This window comes from Triturus cristatus, chromosome 10, assembly GCF_964204655.1.
Source record: "Triturus cristatus chromosome 10, aTriCri1.1, whole genome shotgun sequence".
Classification (NCBI taxonomy): Eukaryota; Metazoa; Chordata; class Amphibia; order Caudata; family Salamandridae; genus Triturus; species Triturus cristatus.
In genome coordinates, this window is record NC_140593.1 from 96,197,536 (window position 1) to 96,222,564 (window position 25,029).

Below are 25,029 nucleotides of genomic sequence, written 5' to 3' on the forward strand. Positions count from 1 at the left end.
TTCCCTTCGAGACTCTTACAGAAGTCGACCTCAAGCTTTTGACTTCAAAGAATATTTTCATGCTAGCCATTACCTCTGCCCTTAGATTAGGTGAACCTATGATGTCAGGACACACTATAGCGCCGGGACACCTGCTGAGTAGCTGTAATCGGTACAAGCCCCTTCATTCATTCATTCATTAGGGTGAGGGCTCCATTAGATCTCCTTATCTAGGGATCTTCGCTGCCAGAGTGGTGTTATGTCTGTGCCAGAATTTCATCCTAAATTAATATTTTCTTTTCATCATAACATCAGACTTCCCTCTTTCTTTCCTTCTCCCTCTTTACCTGAGGAGGATTCTTGGCATCTTTCAGATGTTGTTCTTGCTGTTTACATGTATTTATATGTCCTGTTTTGCTGGTTACAGGCCCTGCAAGAGTCTCCTTCTGGATTTTGAGATTGGTGCAAGGTCGGTCCACTCGTGGAATGGCTGCTTCTTGGCAGAGTCTGTCTGAGCCTTCATGCGAGACGTGTGCGAAGCGGCCCTCTGGGCGGCACCACCACCTTCATTTCACACAACAGGTTGAGTGTGGGAGATGGACACTCCCAGGAGTCTGGAGGCAGAGTACTTGTGGCTGTTACTTTCAAGCAGATGCAAAAACAACAGTTGATGGACAGAATGCAGAACAATGTCATACATTCGCCCCAGTACAGAGATCTGGGCCTAAATCCTTCGTTTTTTTGCTCACCATGCCATTCCAGTTTGGACCCAGCCATATGCAAATCAGTCTCGACCCTGCGCCTCGTGGGAACAGTCCAGCTCGAACTGCCAAGCCAGGTCCTCCCTGGACTGGAAACAAGCATCCTAGGACCGGTTTCGGGGTTTCACCCCTCTTCAGCCAGGATAGCTTGACTCCAGTGGCATGGAGAGCACGGGACCCACGTCTGGGCATACCCTTCCCACTCGGGGTGACAAATACAAAAACAACAGTGATGGACAGAATGCAGAACAATGTCATACATTCACCCCAGTACAGAGATCTGGGCCTAAATCCATCGTTTTTTTGCTCACCATGCCATTCCAGTTTGGACCCAGCCATATGCAAATCAGTCTCGACCCTGTGCCTCGTGGGAACAGTCCAGCTCGAACTGCCAAGCCAGGTCCTCCCTGGACTGGAAACAAGCATCCTAGGACCGGTTTCGGGGTTTCACCCCTCTTCAGCCAGGATAGCTTGACTCCAGTGGCATGGAGAGCATGGGACCCACGTCTGGGCATACCCATCCCACTCAGGGTGACAAATGCAAAAACAACAGTGATGGACAGAATGCAGAACAATGTCATACATTCAAGCAATCATCATTGGATTCCTGTGCATTGCGTTGCAAGATTCTGCTCTGGCAAAACTCTCTTTATTTGTAAGGACTGAGATGAGGGAAGGGTAAAGGTAGTGGTTAATTTGTAAAAAAAAAAAAGAATTGCCGGGGCTCTCGTCAGGAGGCAGCTTCGAACAGCCCTTTTCTCCTGTAAGCGCTGCTTAACACAGAACCAACAAATCCTAGAAGTGGGGAGGAGATGTGGCCTAATAACCAGAGCTGCCGACTTCCGAGTTGGGGGAACCAGGTTTGAGTCTCAGCATCGGCTCAACATCTTGTCATTCTGGGCGAATCCCATAATCTCTCTGTGCCCACCAAAAATGAATGTGTCATTAACTGGTGCTCAACCGCTGGTGTTGATGATAAAGTGCAGGTGTTGAGCACCGGAAACCACCGGCTCAAATTAAGCACTGGGTAAAGGAAGTAATGTACAAATTACTTAGTGATCAATACTCTGATTATCCTGTCCTAGAATCCCAGTCCCACCTCAGACAATCATCGTTACTGCCCCAATTCAGGATGGACCTCAAGAGCTGGCTCTTCGACTGAACCGCAGCGCCTTTCACAGATCAAGATTTTAGGTAAACCGACAGAATATCTGGGGAGCTGAACCTCTGATCTAATCACCCTGTGCCGATACATCAAGGCCAGCTGATGCGCTACTTTAATGAAAATAATGTGTGTTTCAGTGAGTATAAAACCTCACTGGTGAAGCCAAACACAGTAAGAGCTGCTGATACTGTTAATCAGCTCAGTGGTACTCCTTTTATCATCCTTAAATAGATGAGAAGTGGAATGCGTTCTGCTGGGGCTTTACTAATTGGCCTCTCCTGCTGGCGCATTAACCCGCTGAGCTTCATTCCCACCGCAAATAAAAAGCCGTCATTAAAACAAGTCCGAATTTCAACACGATAGTCCGGAGCCTCTGTGAATAAAGACATTCTGTGATTCTCAGAGCACCCGCTGCTTCAAGCCGGGAGCATCGCCGGGCAATTCAAGGTGCAGAACTGTGCCCTCCAGCGTATTCATTGCGGATCATTTTGGATTTTTAAAAAATGCTTTAATTGTATATAGCAATCTTCCAGCGGCGCGCGTCTCGTAGCCCACTTCTAGGGGCGCGCGTGGTTATTGACTGCCCATTTTGAGTTTCCCCGGCTCTTGTGGGCACGGGGCACCTGCCGCCGCCGCCGCCAGTGCTCCGCCTGATCGGTGCTCGCAGCCCGGGGATGCTGACAGGACGAGGAGAGCCGCCCTCCCCGGGATGCTCCGCGTGAGCCGCGATCAGCAGCGAGCCGAGGATGAAGGACATCTTATTCTTCTTGCAGGATGCGCTGAAGGGTCGACATCTCCCCCGCAAGGCTCCGCGAACACGCGTGCCCAGCTTCGGCGCCTCACTGGATGCAGCGAACACGGCACCCGCGGAGAGACAAAAACATACTGGTGAGTACCATTAAAGAATGAGGATTCCGTGCAGGGCGGGTAACACTCCTCACGTGCGAAGCGTGGGTTTAAAGAAATAGGACAGCTTGTCGGAGCCGCATTCCGTGCGCCGCTGGAATAGCAGCTCCGTCCTTCCAGTGCTCGTGGGTCACACATTCACTCACATTTTTTCGGATTCACTGGTCCCTCTGATGTTGACCCGATGAGGGGCGCTGAGCCTGATGTGCAACAACGGTCACATCTGTTATCTATAGCGCTTGTATCTGCATGAATGTGGCAGTGAGGGATGTGCAAATATTGCTGGTCTATTTCTGTATCCTGCTCGTTAACTTGAGAAAATGAGTGCGCTTGCGTCAAGTCTGTTTCCCCTATGAACGTCCGCTCTCCTGTTTTCGTACCCGGTTACAGAAGGCGCTAAAGCCAGAAGTACAGAGATTTTAAGTTCTCCTGGCAGAGGCATGTAGCGCCGCCAGCGCTACGTTCCTCTGCGCATTCTGGGACTTGCAGTTTTCCATTTCCTTTTCTGTGTCTGTCTGACTTCGAGTTTCCAGTGTTCACCAGGAGATCTCGGTTATCACTGTGTGGGCGCTGAATATCTTTTACATATTTTTTTCCAGAGAAAATCAGAGTTATATCGCAGCCTGAACGCTGCTGGGCGAGGTGTGCACTATCTGGAGGTAGAAACTCCCGTCTCGGTTCAGGCAAGAGCTGAATAGAACAGCTCAGAGGCCAGGGGCTCTGGAAAGGCTGCAGCAGCCGACTCCCTGTCAGTAGGGTCCACTTGGCTCCGTGGGAGAGGAAGTAGGGTCCACTTGGCTCCGTGGGAGAGGGAGTAGGGTCTACTTGGCTCCGTGGAGCAGGGCATTACTTTCCGTCTTTGACTTGTCTGTTATAATCATTGTCATTTGTGAGTCCAATTGGATATGGGAAGCTACCCAAGACTACAAGTCCCAGAACACAATGGGTTTTCAAATGAAAGCAATAGACTGAAGCCTTGGTGTTCCGAGAACATTGTTACGTGGCAATGTTACTTGTCCAGAAAAGGCCTTATACTGAATTGATTCTGACCCAGCCCTACCGGCCTTGCATAAGCAATGGTCTGTAAGAGACCTCCACGATTTCACTACGGCAAGTCTATCTCAAGGGAACCCGGTACTGTACAAATATGTGCCTAGCAACTGAACTAGGTGTGCTTCTGGTAGTGGGCATAATATCACCCAACCTGCACCCCTTTTCAGAGACCTTAACTCTCACTCATTTGAAGTGAGAGTCACGCATTTGAAGTCAAGTTGAGATCTCAGTAAAAGCCACACCTGCTCACAAGGTCTAGAGTCTGATCTCTAAATATATACCTGTGTTTAGAGATCTGCTTTCTGCCGAGAGGCTCTTGTGAGTTGTGGAAGGTCCAGGAAGCAACCCCACCTCCGGAGTACCCCCTGCGGACTTCTTCATTTGCTAGGATGACCCGCTTTGGACACACCCAATTGCTCAAAATTCGCCAAGCATTCTTCTATCTCAGTGAAGTTTTGTCTTATTCTATTATTTTGCATTTACTTTGACTGTTCTTTCATTTAACAGATGTTGATTCTTAAGTTGTCACTGATTTCAAAACATTGTTTTGGGGCTCACAAGTTTCACAGATTCATGCATAACTCACACTGCCCAGGATTTTCTTTGCAAAACTTCCGGTACTTGCAGTCCACGTTTTATAATGAATTACAAGTCCCTGAATGCCCAGAGAAAACTCCACTGGATGAACGACTCACACATGGACTTCAAAACCATGCGAGCTCTGTCGCCATCCCCCCTTCCCTCCCCCGCCCTCCTCCTGGTAGTGCAGACTGTGGCTGCTGGTTCATCTTATGGGTTCAATATCCTGGACTTCTTATGGTAATGGCTGATGCTTTTTAGCTGCTATCGGGCTCCAAAGCTCCGCTGTCCAATCCCATTGGTTTAGACGAGCTGACTTCTGACACACGGCACTCAAGTTTCCGAGTTCCGTCCGTTCATCCACTCTAGATGTTTTCCTGGCATGTTGGGATTTGTAGTCCTGTTTAACCCATTAGAAAACCTGGACTACAAGTCCCAGAACTCAAAGGAATTGCCTGGCTTGGATGAACAATTCAAGCACGGAACTTGGAAATTTGAGCACTTGGTGACTTTTTGCAAGTGGACCTCAAACCTCTGCCAGTGTGTGTCATTGTGCCCAAGGCTCCTTCCTTTCAAATATTTTGCGATGTCATTTCCTCTGATGCCACTTTGGTCAGAGGGTGCATGATGTCACTTTTTCAGACCAGAGGATTTCAGTGCACTTAATGCCTTTAAGAAATCAATGATTTTTGAATGTGTTCATTAAATTAATGAACGTTTGAGTTACCCAATGTCATCATGTTAAATGGCTCCCGTGACAGAACTTGTTCCCAGTTGCAAGGTTGTCACGTCCCTTTAATGGCTGGAATCATTCAAAGTAGTCGACTAAATATTTTTATTGCTACTTGTTTGTAACATCTGCAAATGAATGTGAAACGCTCAGATTTGTCACTGTAAAAATATTATAAAAGGTGATAATGGCTTCCAACTTTTTTAGGCACTTGACATAATCTAGATCTAGCGCTAAGAAGTAGAAGTTTTTAGGTCACACCTAGGCAGCGCTTGTGCTGTCTCTTCTAAATATGCTGTATTCAGGATATGGGCATTAAGCAACACCCATCTTTCTAATTTGTCCTTTTACTGTTCTTTGTAAATGGCTGTTTTTCATTGGTTATATGGTCGCTAGTCCCTCCTTTTTTTCTTTTGTAACCTCCCCTGAGGACTGCCCCTCTTACATGTGGTGTTACTCATCATATTATTTATTACTCTCTGAGCACTCTTTTCCGTTTAAGCATTTTTTAGGCTCAGGAACTCACTCGTGCCCATGCTTGCTCCATCTCCTTGTAATTATAAACAGCTGCTCTTTATATTTGCTAACGACTGCCCCCCCCCTCGTTAAATATAGTGGCAGCGCAGTTTTTTTAATTAACAACAGTTTTTTTTTTTTTAAAGCTCTCCGTTCCGTAAAGCGCCCCATGCTGCGCTTTCACTTTAACAATGCAAAAACCAAAGGAAACCCAGATCTGTTGACTGGGTGTGAGTGTTTGATTGGTTCTGATGCTCCGTCCATCACCACCCCCTTTTGTACCGCTTTGTTCGCCATAAGTTGGCAGGGTATGCTCAGACGTGAGTCCCTTGCTCACTTTGCCACTGGATTCAAGCAAGCCTGGCTGAAGACGGCTGAAATGCCAGAAACCGGTCCTAGGAAGCTTGTTTCCGGTCCAGGGAACAGTTCGGGCTGGACTGTTTCCATGAGGCACAGGGTCAGACTGATTTGCATATGGCCATGTCTGAACTGGGATGGCAGAGTGGGCTAAAGAACGGTGATGGATCAAACCCAGATCTGTTGACTGGGTGTGAGTGTTTGATTGGTTCTGATGCTCCGTCCATCACCCCCCCCTTTTGTACCGCTTCACTTTAACAATGGCAGCTGTGCACCTTTCTTTATGGACGGCTCGCCGTATCCAAGTTTTTGTCTGTAGAGGCGCGCAGTGTCTGGCATCATTTCCTGCTTCCCCCGAGCTCACTGTGCGTTCGGGCTCACTTGTTTTTCGGTCTTTCTCAGTCTCAGGCACACAGCAGCAGTCATCATGACTTACCGTGGGCAAGGCTCGAAGGTGCAGGTACAGCCCATTGTATCCTGAAATCGTCATCATGCATGGAGCGGAGGAGGGAAACTTTCGTGTGGTTATCCCAACATTTTTAGTTTTAGCCAATTTACTCTTGTCCCTTTTAATGATGGTCTAAACCGCACATCTTAGCTTTTTGGCAACCCACATTTGTAACCTTTGCTTTAATTACCCCAAATGTCAACCCTTAACCATCACATGATTCATTGCACCCCTGTCGTACAGTGTTTTATACATTCTCATACACAATACCACATGCACATTATGGAACAGCAGTGTAAAATGCTTGCAAACCAAAAGACATAACTGAAAAAGCGTTGTCATTTACAATACAAACAGCTCTAACTTTCACAAATGTGAGACCTATTGCATTGCAAATGCTTGTTTTTTATCAGTATCTAATAGACCACAAAATGATGTACATTGGCCAGTGTTATGTGTGTGGTCCAGATGACATCCGATTAGAGAACCAGAATTTTACAAAAACTTGTATGTGGCACTGTACATTTTTTGTTTTAATTATTAATGTTTTACAATTATTGGGCAAATAGGGATAGTGTGATTGGTTGAGAGTTATCAGATTTTTTTGTCAAGGGCCAAAACCCAGTTCAGAAGTAAGATGGTCTGCCTCAAAGGTGGCCAATGTAGCCGTACACCCAGCATCGTTTCCAACTGGACAACGATAACCATGAAATAATGTAATTTCATTGCGTATCCTAGCGAAGAAGCCATGGCCCACCCCTGGCGCAAGGGGCTGATTCTAAAGGCCAGCCTGGAAAGGTCAATTGTTTTCTTCCATGGTATTTCTTCTATATTTGGGGTCCCTAATCTTACCTTTTGGGATTCACTAAAAATCCCGAAAATACGTCTAGGAATGCCACACAATGTACTCAAGCAGATTTTCCAGTTTGAGCCCAGATCCCACACTACACAATAGAAGTGGCAACTGAAATGTTGTTAATCAAAAATTCACCCAAACAAGACCAGATCCAGCAACATTTCTTTAACACTAACAAAGACATTGTCATCACACGCCCCTCTGTGCTACACGCATGAATCGATCCTCCTTAAACTGTGTCCTCATACAGATCTGGAAAACCACGATATGTTATTGTCATCACACATCGCTCTGTGCTACACGCATGAATCGATCCTCCTTAAACTGTGTCCTCATACAGATCTGGAAAACCACGATATGTTATTGTCATCGCACATCGCTCTGTGCTACACGCATGAATCGATCCTCCTTAAACTGTGTCCTCATACAGATCTGGAAAACCATGACATGTTATTGTCATCGCACATCCCTCTGTGCTACACGCATGAATCGATCCTCCTTAAACTGTGTCCTCATACAGATCTGGAAAACCACGATATGTTATTGTCATCGCACATCGCTCTGTGCTACACGCATCAATCGATCCTCCTTAAACTGTGTCCTCATACAGATCTGGAAAACCATGACATGTTATTGTCATCGCACATCCCTCTGTGCTACACGCATGAATCGATCCTCCTTAAACTGTGTCCTCATACAGATCTGGAAAACCACAATATGTTATTGTCATCGCACATCGCTCTGTGCTACACGCATGAATCGATCCTCCTTAAACTGTGTGCTCATACAGATCTGGAAAACCATGACATGTTATTGTCATCGCACATCCCTCTGTGCTACACGCATGAATCGATCCTCCTTAAACTGTGTCCTCATACAGATCTGGAAAACCACACCGTGTTATTGTCATCACACATCACCCTGTGCTACATACATGAAGTGATTGATTCTCCTAAACTGTGTCCTCATACAGATCTGGTAAACCACGCTGTGATATTGTCAACACACATCACCCTGTGCTACATACATGAAGTGATTGATTCTCCTAAACTGTGTCCTCATACAGATCTGGTAAACCACGCTGTGATATTGTCAACACACATCACCCTGTGCTACATACATGAAGTGATTGATTCTCCTAAACTGTGTCCTCATACAGATCTGGAAAACCACTACATGTTATAGTCATCGCACATCCCTTTATGCTACATGCATGAAGTGAACCTCCTTAAACCTGTGTCCTCACACCCATCTGGTAAACCACGCTGTGCTATTGTCAACACACATCACCCTGTGCTACATACATGAAGTGATTGATTCTCCTAAAACTGTGTCCTCATACAGATCTGGTAAACCACGCTGTGCTATTGTCAACACACATCACCCTGTGCTACATACATGAAGTGATTGATTCTCCTAAAACTGTGTCCTCATACAGATCTGGTAAACCACGCTGTGATATTTTCAACACATATCACCCTGTGCTACATACATGAAGTGATTGATTCTGCTAAATCTGTGTCCTCATACAGATCTGGTAAACCACGCCGTGATATTGTCAACACACATCACCCTGTGCTACATACATGAAGTGATTGATTCTCTTAAACCTGTGTCTTCACACAGATCTAGTAAACCACGTTGTGATTTTGTCATCACACATCCCTGTCTGCTACATAAATGCATTGAACCTCCTTAAATCTGTCTTCGTACAAATCTTGCAAATCACCATTTCACCCTCAGATCCACCACACACAGGGCCGGCATTCTCCAAGTCACCACCATCAACCCCCTCTGCAGAGATTCACTCATAACCCATGACCTAGGTAAGCCAGGCATCTTACCTGATGTCATAAAACCGAAAATACCTCCCACTACTAAAAGAGCAACCCTCACCCCTGAAGCCCCTCCCAGTTACCATCCCATCACAAACCTATCCTTTGTCAAAAACATAACTAGAAACCATCTGCCATCCTACCAAATACGAAGGTTAACATCAATGCTACCCAACAGGTTAATGACCAGGCTCTACACTTATTCTTCTAACTCAACAGCCAACATCTACTCCCACTGACTCCTAGTAACCTACAGTGCTCGAATGGCTCTGATCAAACAGAACAGGCACAACTAAGGCGATGGAAGCGCAATCTTTCTTCAGAACAGGCAAAGAACAGAAATGAATATCATGATGTCCAGGGTCCAGCAGCTGCAGCAGGGGTTCAAACCAGGCCTGCTGAGCAGGCTGTAGCAGTCCTGTCTCACACCGAACCTTTGATCAATGGAGCAGGTCTTGGAAGAGACAATCATAAAAAGGCACTGCAGGAGAATGGCAATGATGAGCTGAAGGGCAGAGATTGTGGAATATTAAATGAGCCGAACTAAATGACAGAGAACTGCAAATGAGAAAAAATAAATACAAAGTAAAAGAGAAAAATGGAGTATTTGAGTCCAAGAAAAGAATAACTAAAGTATAGGGTGCAAATAATAAATAATGGAGTAAGGGTAAAAAAGAAAGGTAATAGAATGAGGGAGAAAGAACAAAGAAAAACACCTGAGGAAGAAGGAAAGAAATGCTAAAAAAGAAAAGATGAAAGAAGTAACGGGAGAGAAAGGATAATCAAAGAAAGGATAAGCGGAAACAAAGATAAAAGAGATGTAGTAAGGATGAAAGAGCGAGATAAAGGTTTAAAGATGGAAGAAGATATTAAACGCAGGGAGAAACTAAGAACAGCTAAAAGACAGCAGAAAAGAAAGAAATGACGAGGGGAAGGATAGTGATACAGATGGATAAACAGATCAAAGACAAAAAGAATTAGAAAAACACGTTGATAAAGGATGAAATGCAGCTATAAAGATGAAAGAAGTAAAGAAGTTAAGATGGCAGAGAGAATGACAAATAAACAGGAACATAGATGGAAAGAAAGTAAGACAGATGCAGGAGAAGAAGAAAGGACTATAATAAGAACGAAAGTGATAGAAAGAATGAGAGGAAGATAGAATGACAAATGGAAAAGGCTAAACCGTAGGAAAGGGAAAAACAAAGGAGAGCAAAACGAAAAAGATATAAAATATGTGCAAATGGCAGAAACATTAAAGGAAGAATAAGGCAATAAAGAAAAGAGCACGTTTGAAAGAAGAATTTAGTGAAAAGAAAGTTGAATGAAATGAAGCAGAAAACAGACTAGCAAATTGAAGTCAAGGGCAAATGAATGAGAAAAAAGAAAACATAGAAACGGAAAAGGATGCAACAATAATGAATGTAAAAGGAGGAGTACAATAGGGGAAGAGGTGGGTGGTAAGAAAGATGGAGTGAGCAAATGAAATAGAACAGCTCAATAGAAAGAATTGAAGATGAAAAGGCATTTGTAAGAAAGAGAGGAATACAAAATAAAAGATGTTACAAAATAAACATAAAGAAGAAAGTGGGAGGCAGCAGAAAATAAATGAAGATAGCCATAAAGGCAGGTAAGGGGTGAGAAGAGAATATTGAGACAGTAGAAATGGGGAGTTGGGATGAGAGAGGGTGAAACAGATGAGAAGCCGACTGATGGGAGGGAAAATAGGAAGAAAGGGGAGATGGAAAAAACTGAGATAAGCTTCCAATGAGAAGCATTCATAAAAGGAAGATGCGTAGTGGGGCAGGAACAATATATGGGGGAAGGGAGGTAAGATGGAAACTCAGAGATAAAGTGAGAGAAAGAGAGGTAGGAATTGAGGCAAGAGACAAGCTTTGAAAATGGAGATGAGTGAAACTAAGAAAGGAGGTTTTCAAAAAACTAGGACAAGAAGGTTGAGGTGACTTGATACTTGTGGAGTTTGAGATGGCAATCCGGGCATTTGGCTGGCCCTCCTTGGCATTCTCTGGGCATTCAAAGAATTATGGTGGGCCAGGCTGCATGTGATCCTCATCGACCTGTCATGACGTACTGGGCACCATGAGAGATATCGCTGGCATCGTGGTGGCAGTGGCGTAAGATGGCTGTAGTTAGTATCCGCGACATTATTGTGGACATGGTAGGCTCTCTGGTGGGCATTCCTGGCAAAGGGGCCTTGCATGACTGCTGCTCATCTTGGCAGAAGGCGGGCATCCATGACACTAACATAAGATGGCATTAATGGCATGTGATTGCAGCTGTGATACATGGGCGTGAGAGATGATTCTTTCCTCATGTGCGAGTAGAACAGGTCATGAACATGGAAAGCTGGTTTTAGCATTTACTACAAATAAAACAAACTGGTGTTATGGCAATCAATTTGTTTTTCGTATATAAACCCTTATACTTTTTATTGCAAGAATTTAATTAATTTAGTCAAAATAAGTTTTGATTTGGGAAGAAATGTTCAGCTTCAGAAAATATCAACAAGAATTTGTGGGATTTGTATAATGTGTGTGGGAATAATGTTTTATTAATAATTCATGCTGAGCTGAGGTCACATTTTGCTGATGGTGTTTCCTTAGTGAGAGCTTGCTTACTTCTAAGGTTGTTATTTTGGAATTCATCATATATTTTGATAACTTTTTGAATGATATTATCAGCAGGCCTGTGTGAAACAAGAGCCTACCATGTTGGTAGAGCCGCAAACAGGGCCGGCTTTAGCACTGGGGGTGCCCAGTGGGACAATACTTTTTGCCGCCCATGACCGCCTCCTCGGATTCTCTCACTACCACCGGGTGAAAGGGCCCCTCATTTCTCCAATCATAAGTTATTGCTAAACAGCGTGCACGCTGAAGTCAGCGCCCCCTCCACAGGTCAGCGCCCAGTGCGGCTGCACCGGTCGCACTGCCCCAAAGCCGGCCCTGGCCACAAGGATCTGTCTAGTCATTGAATCTTTAATGTCTCCGAATCATGTGCGCCACCTCTGGTTTCCAAGCCTCGTCGATTGTCCAACATGTCGGGCCGCCCTGTGTACACTCACCTGGCACAACTATTCATAGTTCCACCTTGACACTGCTGAGTAGATGCTGAGCGATAATTTATAACCTCCTTGGTAGGGGCGGGTGGAAAAACGTAAAGAAGAAGAAAGAGAGAAATGATGTTAAAAAAGAACTGTATCAGTTTCATATTGATAGCGGTGGGAGGCCTCGTGAAACTGTGTATTAGACAATCTAAGCTGCCTTTAAAACCTGTGTCATTTTAGGCAACATTTAGGGAAACTGGACTGCAACGTGCCTTTCCTTTGAGACTTGCCTGGCACACCTTACTCGTATAAGAATATTTCGTGAATGCCTAGTCATACATACCTGTTAAGCACATTGTTTTTAGGCCAAATAGTTTTATATTTGTACTGTGAAATGAACAATAAGGCCTAATTTTGTAACTTTTTATTAGTATGAGTGACTCTCCCAAACACCCGGGGGAAGGACAGATTCAGTAAAAAGCCCTTTATGTTTTCCATTATTTCATGAGTGTCCTTAGCGCTGTGACGTGTTCTTGGCCAACAGGCTGACAAATGCACCCTCTTGTCTCACAGATTTCAATATTTCTTACATTTCTTCAAGACCTGGCAGTCCCTAAACCTCCCTAGGGAGCACCTGGCCAGCTTGCTTTACTCACTTGCTAAGTTCAGTTCAGGATCCTCTTAAAAGTAGGGCATATGTCATCTGTCTGGCCACTCCTGTGCTCCGGCTGCAGCTTTGGAAACGTTCCAACAAGCACAGGAAAGTGCAGCCGGCAGCAGAGCACGCAAAGATTAGGCTCGGCATCTGGGTCCCTAAAAACGTGGGGCCTTATGTACAAGGAATGAACGCAGCGTGGTGCCACGGATGCGCCTCGCTGCGTTAATTCCGAAGCAAAAGGATGCGTCATTTCTACAACGATATAACGGATCCCTGTGCTCTCCCTGCGCTGGTGCACAATTAGCTGCCATGCGTCGACACATAGTGCAAGGGTGCCTGCGTCATGGGGATGATACCTTCCTGCTCAAAAACAATCACAAGAAGTGATCATCTCTTCCTATGTGTGCTGCAGAAGGCCGCACGCATCGAAAGAGGAAAACAAACGAGGAGAAATTAAAATGTGTCTCTTCATTGCACCTCCCTATGCCTCTCCCAGGAGGCTTAGCATTCTGACGCATTTCCGGGTTTACGGTTTCTCGTAAAACTGGAAATGCGGCAAAAGCCATGGGTGTTGCGTGGGAGCACCCACAGCAACACCACACCCCTTTCCCGCAAAGTGTTGAGTGTAAAGGGGCCATATTCACAAGGACACCGAAAGCCATGCAGGGTTGCTTTATGTGTCCCTGTACATATGCGGCAGCAGGTTGCACCGCCAGTGTGTCACAAAAAGTAACACACCAACGGTGCAAGGGGCTGGTATATAAGCCCCGTACTGACCGAATTTAGCCAAAGAGAGCAATATAGCTGTGCAGCGCATTTGCACCAAGGCCTCTCAAGGGATCACACGTGTGTTTGCAAGCATTCTTTGCCGGCAGAAGGTTATTCAGTGGCCGATCGTCCGCAAATGGCGGAGGAGCGTCGCCCCACTGCCTGGCTCAGAACCAGCAAATGTAAATTGAAACGATGTTCTTGCATCGTTTTATTTTACATTTGCCGGCTCTTAGCCAGTGGTGTTAGGAGGGGCGGGGCCGAGGCATTGGAGGGGGGAGGAGGAGTGCTAGTGCACGCCACTCCCTAAGTGCTCACGTGTCCTTCGCCGGCCGTCTCAGGCTGACCAAAACACACATGCACACTTAGGTTTTCTCAAGCCCAGGTGCATTGAGCAGCCGGGCTGGAGAAACCCCACAGACTCCCTGGTATGAGCAGGGTGTCTTTTCTGCCCGCTCAGACCAATCCCCACACAGTTTTAAAAAACAAAATATATTTTTCATCCCCCTACCGGGCGATGCCTCCCGTGCGACCCCACTGGCTTCACCATCCGTTGTTTATGGCAGCCGCAGCTGAGAATATTGACTGCAGAAGCTTGCAAAGAAATGATCAATACAGCAATATGTAAAGACACAGTTGCGCCCCTTGACGAGCGATGCTAGTTCAGGAAGCTCTCATGCCACAGGGAGTCATTATGTTAGCACACTTTAGTCAGGGCCACTGGAATTATGCAGCAGGGTTGAGTAAATTATGCATAAGTAAAGGCAAATTATGCCGCATAATGCGGTATGTTTTGTAATAATATTACATCATTATTTCGCCATTTTTAAACTTGGTAACACTGTATGGCCATTGGTTGTACCTCATTGGTACCAAGTTTAACACCCAAATATAGCTTTAGGCAACAGAAAGGTGATCCGTTCAGCTTTACAAAGTGCCTTTCTCTGAATGGCAACACGTCTTGCTGCTTTTTTATTAACTTTTGAACCATTTGAGCTAGAAACATTTTTTTGTTAAAATCTGCAGAATATGCGGTAGATGATGAATTATGTGGCAAATGCAGCAACTCTACAATAATGCAAACATTGCTGCATATCTCATAATTCCAGCGGCCCTAACTGTACTAGAGCACCTTCCAGCAACCGCAAACAAACACTGCCTAATTATCTGCACCTATCACTAGCTTGTGCTCTATTCGTTCATTTCTAATAATGAGTGCACCAGTGGCCAATTTACTAAAACATGATTTCACTGTACAGTGATATATGGGATAAAACATTATAATTTATATCAAATTCAAAGAATTACCATGAGCATATAGAGGAAGGAGGCTGAACGGTGAGTTACTTTCTAAGTCCACAAATCTCTGAGGTCACTTTCAACATCCTAATAATGTATGGCATAGGGTATTTTTGTCCTTATAAATCATGGCCATACCATCACCATTCCGGTAAACTGCTTAGGGGCATATTTACAACAAGGCGATAAAAAATTATCGCCGCCATAGCGGCCGTTTTCGGCCGAAAAGCGGCGATAATTTTATCGCTATATTAGCAAGGCCACGCTAACGCGTGAAACCTTGCTTTAGCGTGGGGATGTCTAACGCCCAGCTTTGCATCTCTAATGAGATGCAAAGTGGGCGTTCCTGACCTGACATGATAGGAGAAATGTCGCTAAGCGACATTTCTCCTATCATCAAGCCCCACGCTATGAAGCATAGGGTCAGGAAAAGTAGCGATAACACCTGTTATCGCTACTTTCCTTACACCTGCTTCAGGACTGACTTAGCCATGATATTCTATGGAAGGTGGATATCATGGTTAAGTTTGTGAGGCCCTATCAACAAGCTAACGTGAGATTATCGCTGGGTTTCCAGCGATAATCTCACGTTAGCCAGTTAGCGCTAGGATTTTTATCACTGATGAGATAAGCCTTACTAATAGCACGCTATCTCAGCGATAAAAATCGGCGCTAGCCGGCGATAATTATCCGAGCGCTAAGTGCGCTCAGCGATAATTATCGCCGGTTGTTGTTGATATGCCCCTTAATTCCTTATAGTATCGATCTTTGTCTTTTGGACTTGTGTTTTTAACCTGCTTTAAGTTAGAAGCACATGAGAGCAGCCTCCGCAGCAAAGATTTAGGGGCATATTAGCAAGGGCCTTATCGCCGCTTTAGCGGCCCTAATTGCAGATAAAGCGGTGATATTTTTATCACCCTATTGGCAAGCCAGCTTTCTGACGTTATCTGCCGGTTTTTCTATCGCCTTGCATGCCACCGATAATCATCGCTAATGACATGCAATGTAGGCTTTCCTTACCAAAAGCACACGGAAAAGGTCGCTGAAACATCTTCGCTCTATTAGCAAAGAGGTCCCGCGATAACAATAGTCGCGCTAAACCCCGATCATCGCAGGAATTGTATGCCTGATAAAAGCCTGACTAAGGCATACCTAACATGGGAGGTGGATTATAGGGTTAAGGCCACATGCTCGTATTAGCAAGCTTATCACCGTTTCGCATTTATTTTCGCTTGTTTTGTCAGCGATGTTGGCCCATTTCCCCGCTATCGCTGGATGTTATATCGCCAATGCGCTAAGCGTTGTTAATACAGTGCTATCATGGCGATATAATCCAGCGATAGCAAAAAACGCGCTAAGCGCGTTTAGCGATAATTATCGCTGCGTTTTGTTAATATGCCCCTTAGTATTGCACTTCCACCCTCCACACCTTCCAACACTACTTGGAAAAGCAAAATAGAATTTGGGAAAAACGTTTTCACTCAGCATTTGAGATTACCTTTTAGGCCTATGATCAAGATAGGACAGGCCCAGGGAGGGGTCGGTAAAAGACTGGGGCCCTGGGAAATTGTCACCTTTGTGTAAGTCGTACAACGTATCTGGGCTGGCCTACAAGCATGCACAGACATGTCAAAGTGAGGAACAGAAAAAGAACCATGTTATAGCATGCAACGTAGCCAAAACAGCATGGCTAAAACAGTGCAGTATAACCTAGCACAGGTACCCTTGGGCTGCAGTCTAGTCATGTACGGCGGTATAGCATTTGTTGCATACCTGCCAAGGTTCCCAGGTCCACGTTTGACTAGTTAGTCCAGTCCTTTTATTTCTTAGAATCCTGGATCTTGTCTTGGTTTTATGCTGGGTTAAATAATACTACAGGTCCCAGAATTCTAGGGGAAAAAGGGACTGACCTAGCTATTGGACCAGGGAACCTTGGCAGTTATGTTGCTGGTGTATGGTGGGGGTACATGGGGGTTATATAGATGTACTGGGACATTTGCACTTCAGATAAAGGCAGCAGGCAGCAGTTGTCATTCATTACTTCCTGCCCCTCTGCTTCCTAGTCCCCTATAACAGCCCTCTCAGGCTCTCCTACCTTCTCTTCTAGCACCTCACGATGTCCACATTAATGGGGAGGGTATCATCGCCAGTGTTGGCTCATGGCCCATACTGGCCTCCACTGAAGTCTTACCAGACTCCACTCCCCTGCAAGGAAGAGTCACAGAGACTACTTGTGAACGGTTGTATGAGGAGCATCACTAGAGGTCTCTCCCAGGGACAGGCTAAGCTGACACCCCAGTAGCTGCTGATTAATACCCAGTGCAGTCTGCTGCCTTCTGAAATATTATGTATAGTTCTATGTGACTTGAGTAAAGTACTTTTTCTTTTTCAAAGACTAAGAACTGGCTAGACACTGGGCCTGATTCACAAAGGTAAACTTACACTTTTGTATAAGTTTACACTTGCTTTAGTAGCTGTAAAACAATTTGGTATTCACAAACTACATGTGTAATTTTACTACTAATAATTTTACTAGTAGTGAAATTACAATTGTAAAATTCCTAGCAGAAAAATTACACTCGTAGTTTGTGAATACCAAAACAGTAACAAAGTTAGTTAAGTGTAAACTTTTTTGTAAGTTTACACTTGCTGTAGTAGTCTTCGTAGTGTTTTGATATTCAAAAACTACAGGTGAAGTTTTACTACTGGTAATTTTGCTAACAGTAAAATTGCACTTTCAAAATTCCTAGTAGTAAAATTACACTTACAGTTTGTGAATACCAAAACAGTAGCAACGTTAGGTAAGTGTACATATTTGTGTAAGTTTACACTTGCTGTAGTAGCTTTAGTACTGTTTTGATATTCAAAAACTACAGGTGTAATTTTACTGCTGGTAATTTTGCTAACAGTAAAATTGCACTTTCAAAAATTCCTTGTAGTAAAATTACACTCACAGTTTGTGAATACCAAAACTGTAGCAAAGTTAGGTAAGTGTACATATTTGTGTAAGTTTATACTTGCTGTAGTAGCTTTAGTACTGTTTTGATATTCAAAAACTACAGGTGTAATTTTACTGCTGGTAATTTTGCTAACAGTAAAATTGCACTTTCAAAAATTCCTAGTAGTAAAATTACACTCACAGTTTGTGAATACCAAAACAGTAGCAACGTTAGGTAAGTGTACATATTTGTATAAGTTTACACTTGCTGTAGTAGCTTTAGTACTGTTTTGATATTCAAAAACTACAGGTGTAATTTTACTGCTGGTAATTTTGCTAACAGTAAAATTGCACTTTCAAAAATTCCTTGTAGTAAAATTACACTCACAGTTTGTGAATACCAAAACTGTAGCAACGTTAGGTAAGTGTACATATTTGTGTAAATTTACACTTGCTGTAGTAGCCTTAGTAGTGTTTTGATATTCAAAAACTACAGGTGTAATTTTACTGCTGGTAATTTTGCTAACAGTAAACTTGCACTTTCAAAAATTCCTTGTAGTAAAATTACACTCACAGTTTGTGAATACCAAAACTGTAGCAACGTTAGGTAAGTGTACATATTTGTGTAAGTTTACACTTGCTGTAGTAGCTTTAGTACTGTTTTGATATTCAAAAACTACAGGTGTAATTTTACTGCTGGTAATTTTGCTAACAGTAAAATTGCACTTTCAAAAATTCCTTGTAGTAAAATTACACTCAAAGTTTGTGAATACCAAAACTGTAGCAACGTTAGGTAAGTGTACATATTTGTGTAAATTTACACTTGCTGTAGTAGCCTTAGTAGTGTTTTGATATTCAAAAACTACAGGTGTAATTTTACTGCTGGTAATTTTGCTAACAGTAAAATTGCACTTTCAAAATTCCTAGTAGTAAAATTACACTCACAGTTTGTGAATACCAAAACAGTGGTAAAGTTACCACAGCAAGTGCAAACCTACTCAAAAGTGTACATCTACCTTTGTGAATCAGGTCCATTGAGTAATTAACTTGTGTTGTTTGATTTATTATTTGCTGAGTCTCTAACCCCACAACACCTCCCTGAGTAAGTCTTGGATTGCTCGACTGCACTACCCCGAGGAGCAGGTGCTAAAGGGGTGCACTACTGTGTACTAAGGGTAAGCCCCAGGACTCCAGTGGTAAACAGCCTTGATTGACACAATCTGAACCAAGCAATCCCTGTCTCCCCACAGACTCTTGAGAAAGTTCTCCCCAAGTGGGAGAGGACTCCTGCTTTGTGTTCATTCCCTAACGCCGCATATTGGTCTGGTAAGGCCTTCACCACTATGAAGCACAAGCAACGAGACACACACAATTATTTGGGTGCTTTGTAAAGCTCCCAAATCATCAAATAAATGCCGTGCCAAAAAGGAGCTTATTTATTTATTTATATCCAAAATCAATTGAATTCAAATTTGTATTTAGCATGCAGCCAATGATTGGTCATTGTGTGGAAAAGATATAAAGGAGTGATATAGAGAATCAGTGTAAAAACCGGTCACAGTGAATGTGATCGTTCTTTCTTGTACCAACAACCGCTATGTCAAATAGTGCACGGGTGGGAGCAGGGCGACCACCAGGCTCTATGGAGAAGGCAGATATGAGTGGACAAGTCCCCGGTGGGCTTTGGTCAGCTGATTTGTTTGTACAAACAGCAGGAGGGGTATTTTGCCTTCTGCAAATGAGTCCTTTTCTGGGGAAGCCCAGGGGTTTTTGATCTCTGGAGCGTGCTTGCCTCCCACCTTGATCATCTGGCGCTGTCCATCTGAATAAAACGTGCCGTCTTGATGGTGCAACGATCGCAAGAGTGTGGCCTTCCCTGAACTTTTGAATTTTCACCCCTTTTGGAGTTACCACTGCTCGTTTTGTTGTCTTTGGCTTGTGTTTTAGTGTGATCCTTCTTTAGATGTTTATCCTGAGGTTAATTCTCGTATCCATTTTCTGTCTCTTACGAGCCTGGAACACAAAGGATGGTACTTGCTGATTCACACTTGGGATTGATCTGCACATTGATGGATCCTCCATGGATACATGTCATCACTTTCCTAGTGGGCCTCTGCTTTTCCTCACCACACAATGGTCACTGGTAAAAGATGTGTTAGAGGGGTTTCTTCTAGTCATTTGGTCACAAGAAGGCATCCCTTTTCAAACACTCCAATTTCTTGTCCCAAGACATGGTTTCTATTGGGTTTGCTCTGGCCAAGGCGTCTGGCCAAGGTCACATATACTTTCACTATTTCAAAAGTCCTGAAGATGTCTGTCCAGTGTCCAGCCATTCATCTTGCCGCAATACAGGCCTGATGAAGGTGCCTTATCTTCTACCTGTCTCGTCCCAGGAGTTTTATTTGGTTGGGCGGGCCCTGAGCAGCCTAGATTTCTTTGGTCTAGTGGTTGACTGTCTCACTCTTTGCCAGGAGAATCGCAGGAATTTGTTGGATTGTGTCTGCTCTGAAGCAGTGGCCTTGACTGAGATCCCAGTTACCTTTTATAAGCTCAGGGGGTGGAGAACCAGATTCCCAGAAACAGAAAGTTGACCACCTCCTCTAAATAATGGATTCACTAGAGAATTTGTTTTATTTATCGTTCTCTGTTCCATGACTGAAGCACCTCTCGGGCTGTTTTACTTTCCTTTCAGAGACAACTTGGCATTAACGCTTGATCTGAGCTGTTCCAGTTGGATCAGGGCCAAAGCTGTTTTCCTAAGGATGGCCTCTGTGTGGACTGCCACATGGGGCAAACGGTCATGGACAAGTTTACTCGAAAGCGGTCCAGAGTAATTACTAGGCCTGGGCGGTAAATTTCGTTCCGGTCGCGGAATTTGCGATATTTTGACATTTTTGCATTCCGCGGAGAGCGCGAAAATGTCAAAACTTTCGCAACCTGCCACGAAACGGAAGTATTTTTCTTGTTTGCACTTTAAAAATGCATTCTCGTGCGCACAGTCGCAACTTACCGGGTCCCTGCGTTCGAGTTTTCCTATCCGTGCGCGCTCGCCACAAGATGTTGGATTGTTGGTAGCCGGTCACGCTATCCCGCGAGAGTTTGCGATCGCGAACACGTCATTGCGATCGCGAACAGGAAATAAGCATCGCGAGCAAGATGGCCGCGCCATTAGCGACCGCATGGGCATGTTGGAGGTATATATCCCCGTGAGCACGCAAAAACACATCGCGAACGGGCGGGAAAAGCAATCTCCGCATCTGGGATGGGGCAAGCAGTGGGGGTAATGAGGAAGCCAAGTGGGCTAGGTAGGGGCAGCGGATGCAACAGGTTTGTGGGGTTTGGAGCTACATGCAGAGCCCAGGGGGTGGGGACTGAAGAGGGAAGAAGCAGGTGGGGGAGAAAGCAAGGAAACACATCAGCCGCAGTCCGCGCAGGTAACAGCGGTGGGGCGGTGGGGCCACGTGGGGGGGATTTCGAGGGATGATGCAGAGGGAAAATGTAATAAATAATTAATTTTCCCTCAGCATCGTCCCTTGAAATCCCCCCGCCATGCGGCCCCACCGCTGTTACCTGCACGGACCGTGGCTGAAACACATGCACTCCATTGGCAAGGAAATAGAAAAAAGGCATCGCCAAAGCCAACGAGTCTCACCTTTTGACTGTGCCAGTGGTTTCGCTGGTGCTGCTCAGCATAGGCAAAAACAGAAAAAAAAGGTTATTGGCAAAGTTGAGCAGGATTCTAAAAGCAAAGTAGTTCCCTGAATGTAAGCAGTGAAAGGATACAAGTCAGCCAATCAGATGAATGGTAAAGAAGTTATGCTCCAGCGGGCAAACAAAAGAAGAAGAAGAAAAGTCATCAAGTAAGAAGCAAGCACATGAACTTTGCAAACAAGCTTGCCTCATTTAGGTCACTGTGGGAGTGCATGTGTTTTCTTGCTCTCTCCCATGTGTGCTTCTCATCCCGTTTGCACCCCCAGCTTACTCTATCCCACTTGCCTTTTGTCATGAAAAGACCAGAAACAGGGCTGAATCTGCCACCATTGGCCATACTAACGCACTGGCCTGTAAAGGAATTTCCCAAATTCCCTACATCATATTTCTGAGGCAAGACGTTCCATCTCACCAGAGATACTGTTTTTGAACTTTTACCAATGCATTCTGGGAGTTGTAGTTTTGGTGTACTTAAATTATATTGGTGAACTAAGAGGAACATTACTGTGATAGGTAAGATAAAAGACAAAGTCTAGGTAGCACGGGCCCCCCAGAAAACCTTCACCAAAAACGACTTGCCTCTACTGGTGTTATATGGGAACTGACAATACCACATAAAAGGATGGGTGGAATGGGGGCAAACGAGCAGCCAAATGGAGCGCTATTCAACCCATTTTCCAAATTCAACTCTGTTGGGCCTGAGGCCCTTTGGCAGATTGCCATGCCCTCACAGCCCAACATGCAAATAGGCATGGAAGGAACATCCATGTTACTACCTTCATGCGTTCCATGTTTCGATCACCATGATTAGCCACCGTTAAAGCTAGGAGGACAAAATGTATTTTGGTTGTGGTCCCTCCATGTTGTCCTGTATGATTTTGCTGTTTTTCGAAAGATATCTCTGCTAAACAATAGTAAGGCGCTTCTGATTCCGCCTAGAATACGTGCTGGCAATTGAAATCCCATCTTTAGCTTATGTGACTTTTCTATAGGGCCATTATATATGGTACATAAAAGACATTTCCATCATGGAACGCTAAATGTCATCTGTGGGCTAAGGTGTGACCCTGCTCACATGTGTGACACAAAATTACATGGCTGCCAGGAGCACCACTGTGCCCTCTGACTCGGGTGCAGTTTATATGCACTGCAGAAACACATGGCAGGGAAAATTGCCTTTTCCATGCACGATTTGTTTTATATTTTTAGTCGTAAGTCATCACCACAGTGTACTTCGTAAACCCACCGGACAGGGTGCTAATATATAGAAGTAGGTCACATTATATATCGGTTTTAGTATAACCTTACAGGGAATGAAAACTCAAAAGTTTGTTTCACTATGAACACTGTGCTGACGTTTTCCATGAACAAGCATAGGTGTATTTAAAATATTTATTCTATATGTTTGCCTGGGAAAATGGTAGGGAAATAATTTACAGTTTTTCTTCACTCAATTTTCAAAATTGTATTTAATGGTAACATTAGAGTTTGGATAACTGTAGTGGAAAAGTTACAGTGTAAAGTTGTAAAAAATTATCCCTGTGTCAAAACTGGCTAAAAACCAGTATTTCCTTTCAGGCCTTCCAGAGCTAGAATACACATCCTAGGCTGGGAGAGTTAATGACCCTGTCTCAGAAGACAACAGCCTGTCTCCAGACAAAAACAGAGTGATGATGAATACTGGTCACCTGGCAGTGATCAGCTATATAGGAACATCTGGCAGAACAAAGGACAGCCTTGACACAATTTTTTTCAGTTGAAGAAGCAAAGGAGAATTTCTCCTAATCATTCCCTGGACCCATATAGAGAGACAGGCTCCAGTTGCAGTGGAAGAAAGATGCAGTTTAAACACTTTGAGGCACGGGGAGAGCTCATCTAAATTGAAGAGTAGCTGGGGAGCTGACAACGTGTCTACCTAGTGACAGAAGAGCTCTACATTTTAAAGAATGGGACTCAAGAATTCTGGGACACCTGCTTGCACCGAGGAATTGGAACTGGTCTCCAAGGCTTAAGTGGTTGACTGTCTGTTTGCCTGCTCCAGGGATACAGAAAGCAGAAGGGCTCTTGACTCCAAAGGAACCCATCGGACTACAGAGGACCCTGTAGGACTGGACCCTGCAAGAGCCTTGTCTGGAGAGATACAGGGCCAGATGTATCAAGCGTTTTACGGTTCGCAAATGGGCCAATTCGCAAAATAGGGAATCACAATTTTTGCAATTACCTATTTTGCGAATGCTTTTAGGGAATCGCAATTTGCGATTCCTTAAATGCAATGCTGGAAGCAAAAAAATATTGTGACCTGCCTTTAAGGAATTTCAACTTGCCACCAACTTCAAGTTGGTGGTAATTTGCAAATTCCTAGAAAAATTCACTTTTTTGCATTTTTCTAGGTGCCATGTGGGGTACATACATGGCCTTAGGGCATGTATGTGTGCCACATATGCACACATGCATATTTCAGGGGTGCAACAGGGTGTCCTTTCGGCCCCATTGCACCTATTGAGTACTCGGAAATTGCGCATGCAATTCCAATTCATTCCTATGGGCCTCTAGGCCCATAGAAATGAATAGGAAGTCGCAAATAAGGAATGCTAAGGAATCACAATTTTATTTACGAAACCTACATACATTATATTTTATGGGTCCATAATAACGAATCTGTAAAGTTCGCTATTAAGGACTCGCAAAATACAATGTTGATACATCTGGCCCATAGTGCTTAGAGGCATGCCTTTTAAACCTGTAACTGAAGGAATGACCAGAAAGGACTTTTGTAGCAGATAATGAAAAGTGGGACTTAGCCATTTTTGCCAACCCTGGGCAGGGTCGGATTGGTAAAGCAGGCACTCGGGCAATGGCCGAGGGGCCAGTATCCGAGTTTCAGCTGTGGGCTGCTTTTTTGGGCGGTCTAGGATGGCCAATTTGGGCTGTGTGTGGTGTGTTCAGATGCCACCAGTGGCCCAGTGGGTGCCTGAGTGGTCTTTCTGGAGGTAGATGGGCGTCCATTACCTCTCTTTTATCAACGGGCAGAGGTGTCATTCCCTTTCTCCCGCTGGGTGGCCAATTAATGTATGCACATTGAGCCGGGGCAGGGGGCCTGAGCAGAAGTGGTCTCACTTGTTTTCTGGTGTGTTTCACCAGTGTGAACTAATGTCAGAGACCTCCCCCCCTTCTTTCTATAAAACTTTCCAGAAGCAGTGTTTCGTCCAAAGGCAATATTCAAATGTGGGCCACTTTTTTTGCGTGCCTCGGCCGATTTTTTATCCCAATCCAACCCTGCCCCTGGGAGACCAGGAGAAGGTGCTGAGTCTTTCCCAGGGAGGCTGCACACAAGGTGAGCAACAACAAAAGTAACCCTGGGCGTAGTAGTATGCTACGCTCGCGGACCGTGCGTAGTTTGCGCTAC

General features: G+C 44.5%; 1 protein-coding gene across 1 annotated transcript in view; it reads left to right on the plus strand.

The window, feature by feature from the left end:
- The first annotated feature begins 2,730 nt into the window (after nucleotides 1–2,730).
- Nucleotides 2,731–25,029, plus strand: part of RARB (retinoic acid receptor beta) — a 1,132,713-nt gene continuing 1,110,414 nt past the window's right edge. The window contains exon 1 of the mRNA XM_085630534.1: nucleotides 2,731–2,793. The gene's annotated coding sequence lies outside the window, so the exon portion shown is untranslated. The remainder of the gene's footprint in view (nucleotides 2,794–25,029) is intronic.